Raw genomic sequence first — 3,187 nt, forward strand, 5'->3', positions numbered from 1 at the left:
CACGATCTCAGCTCACTGCAACCTCCACCTCCCTGGTTCAAGCGATTCTTCTGCCTCAGCCTGCTGAGTCACCAGAACCACAGGTGCGTGTCACTACGCCCGGCTAATTTTTGCAGTTTTGGTAGAGATGCGGTTTCACTATGTTGGCCACTATGTTCACTATGATCTTGAACTCCTGACCTTGTGGATCTACCCTCCTCGGCCTCCCAAAGTGCTGGGATTACAGGGGTGAGCCACCGTGCCCGGCCTAGAATATTCTTTAGAAAGAGACGGCAAGATAATTTTTTATCTGAGATAGGCACAATAATAATAATTCAACAGCCAACTTTATTGAATGTGTAATTTTAGTTTATAGTATTAGGTTAAATATTTTGGTTGAAATACTAGTCACATATGCATATAATATATGAACAAGTGTATATATACATATATGTATAAAAGAAACCTGAGTCTAGGATTTCTCAGCATAAACATGACAAATGCTGACATTGCCACAGAGAATCAAGCTATAGGCTGCAGAGTCTTTCATTCAGAACCTAGGTCACCATAGGTGGGAAGAGGTGTTTTCCTGCGACAAGTAGACAATATTTGTCTAAGGTTAAGGGTACAGAATTTTGAGACCATAGCTGAAACCTAGAGAATGATATTCAAGTTAAAGACTGTGCTTCTTCAAGTTAAAGATTGTGTTTCCTGGTATCCCTCGCAGTGCCAAGATATTCATTGATATGTTTTCAATTGACTAGTTGAAAAGCATCATAGCATTCAGGCCTTGGACTATGTAGCCAGAGTGCCTGGCTCAACCACATATACCAATGTAACCTTGTATAAATTACTTAAATCTCTCTGTATGTCAGCTTCTTATCTTATAAGACTAGGATAGTAACAGCACTTTACTCACAGGGTTATTGTAAGAATTAAATGAATACAGTATTTAGAACAATGACTATCACATGGTAAAGCTACATAAGCGTTCATTAAATAAATAAACAAATACGATTTAGCAGAGGGTATGCTTTGAGATGCTTAGTACCGAATAAGAATAATTACTGTATTTAGACCACTTCAGTTAGTCATATAGTCAGTGCCACAAGGTATATATTTCTGTGTATAACTTTAGTGATAAATATCAAATTAAAATATATTTTCTATTACAAAAATATCATACATTTACAACATATAAAATAAAATAAAGCATTTTCTATTACAAAAATATTATAAAATTACTGGAAATAAAAATGAGAAATTAAAAAATATTCACCTATAGTCCTATTACCTTCTTTCACATTTTACCGAGTTATCAAATGTAGTTCTTATAGGAATTCTATAAGGTAGACATACGTATTTCCATATACAAGAAAACAAAACACATAGAACTTAAAATAATTTTCAGAAATCAACAGCTTGCAAATGTGGAGCCAGAGTCCAAACTAAAGCTTATCTTATTGCCAAGTGTGTGTACTTTCCATTCTATCTTTTTGACTCTCTGCATGTCCATATGTATTTCACATAGTTGTACATATATACAGAAACATATGTAACTTCATATCCTCTGCTTTTCCTAACATTACAATTTAAGCATTTCTCATAGGGTCTCTATCATTATTATTTTGGTGTTACATAATGTTACTTCCTATGAAGATATAATTACTTAGCCATTTTTGATAGTTGGATATTTGGGTGATGTTTATTGTTTTAATATTATAAACAGTGCTGCAATGAACATGTTGGTATCAATTACTTTTTTCTTATTCTACAATTTCCTTTATATGCATTTCCCAAAATGGAAACACTTATTAGTTTCTTGATTTATGTTATTAATTACTTTTCAAAAGCTTTGTACCATTTTATTGCTTCTAAAAATGTATATCTGTACCAGTTTCCCCACAGTCTCGCAAGCACTGACATTATAACTTTTAAAACACTCTAACAATTTAATAGATGAAAAATGATGCTTCAAATTTGTAATGAGCATTTATTTGTCTATTAGTGAGAATGACCATTTTTTTCCATATACTTATTGGCTAATTGTGTACCTTTTGCGCAAAATGTCTAATCCTTTCCTTTACCATTTGTTTTCCACTGGTCTAGAAAGTACCAACAGTTCTTAGGCAAAGATCAATGACAGTCACTAACCAAGATTAATAAGTAACTGTAATTTCTGATAGCTTTCTCACCATTAGCTCAGCCCACAAAATTAATACAAAAAAATTCAGTAATCTCACTTCACTTATAATTACCTTATAACTAATTACTTTGCTATTCTACTGTATTCCAATGACATCCTCTTTAAAGTTCTAGTGACAAAGTAAATGCAAATGGAACCATGAGGTGCTCAGAGAATTTGATTCCTTTTATATTACACATGCAAGGTTAGCCAGTTTCTCCTAGTCTGTAAATTTGGAACAGAGTCTTTTCCAAAATGTAATTATCCTTTTACTCTCTTCTAAGACAAATACAGTGAACTAAGACAAATACAGTCAAGACCTGTGGACACAATGAATTTTTGTTATTCCCAAATATAATAGTAATGTCCAAGCCATACTTGCAGGAGGGATACTTGCAGTGGATGTTTGGACCTACTTGATGGTGATTACAACCGGTATTTTAAAGAACACCAAACAGTTTCCCCTTCGGACCAAGTAGGTTATATCCTTTCCATACTATTGGCTGCATAAACAATGTGGTGTAGAGTTACCATCGCTAAGAAATTACAGGTAACCACTTCCTGTCTCTTTCACCTCCTCAGGAAGAGAGGCCAGTCAGATGGAATTCTGAGAACTGCTGTAGAAAGAACCAAGGGAGGAACTCACAGCTAAAACATGCTGCTCTGTGCTACCATCTCATTTTCCTACATATCCATAATAGCACCCAGAGCTATGAATCACTAAGATTTATTCACATGCCTATTTCTCCTATAAAGTCATGTGTGCTTTCAGAGCAAGGTATTGGGTTTCTTCATCTATACATTCTCAGCTCGGGGTTGACATACAAAAGACCCTTCATCAATGTCTTTTTGAATGATGAATACCATGGATTGAATTCCATCTATCTGTAAGGCCCCTATGACATCTCGCTTTGAAATTTTGCAATAGCATCAAGAATTAGGTTTCATCCCCATTTTCAAGGGAAATTAAATTAAGGCCCAGATCTCCTAGCTAGTAGATGGCACAAGTAGAACCCAGATTTG

General features: G+C 34.7%; 1 protein-coding gene across 5 annotated transcripts in view; it reads right to left on the reverse strand.

The window, feature by feature from the left end:
* DLG2 (discs, large homolog 2 (Drosophila)) overlaps positions 1-3,187 on the reverse strand; it is a 916,021-nt gene that overhangs the window by 473,562 nt on the left and 439,272 nt on the right. The gene's annotated exons all lie outside the window — the stretch shown is intronic.

Source organism: Mandrillus leucophaeus, unplaced genomic scaffold (assembly GCF_000951045.1).
Source record: "Mandrillus leucophaeus isolate KB7577 unplaced genomic scaffold, Mleu.le_1.0 Scaffold512, whole genome shotgun sequence".
Classification (NCBI taxonomy): Eukaryota; Metazoa; Chordata; class Mammalia; order Primates; family Cercopithecidae; genus Mandrillus; species Mandrillus leucophaeus.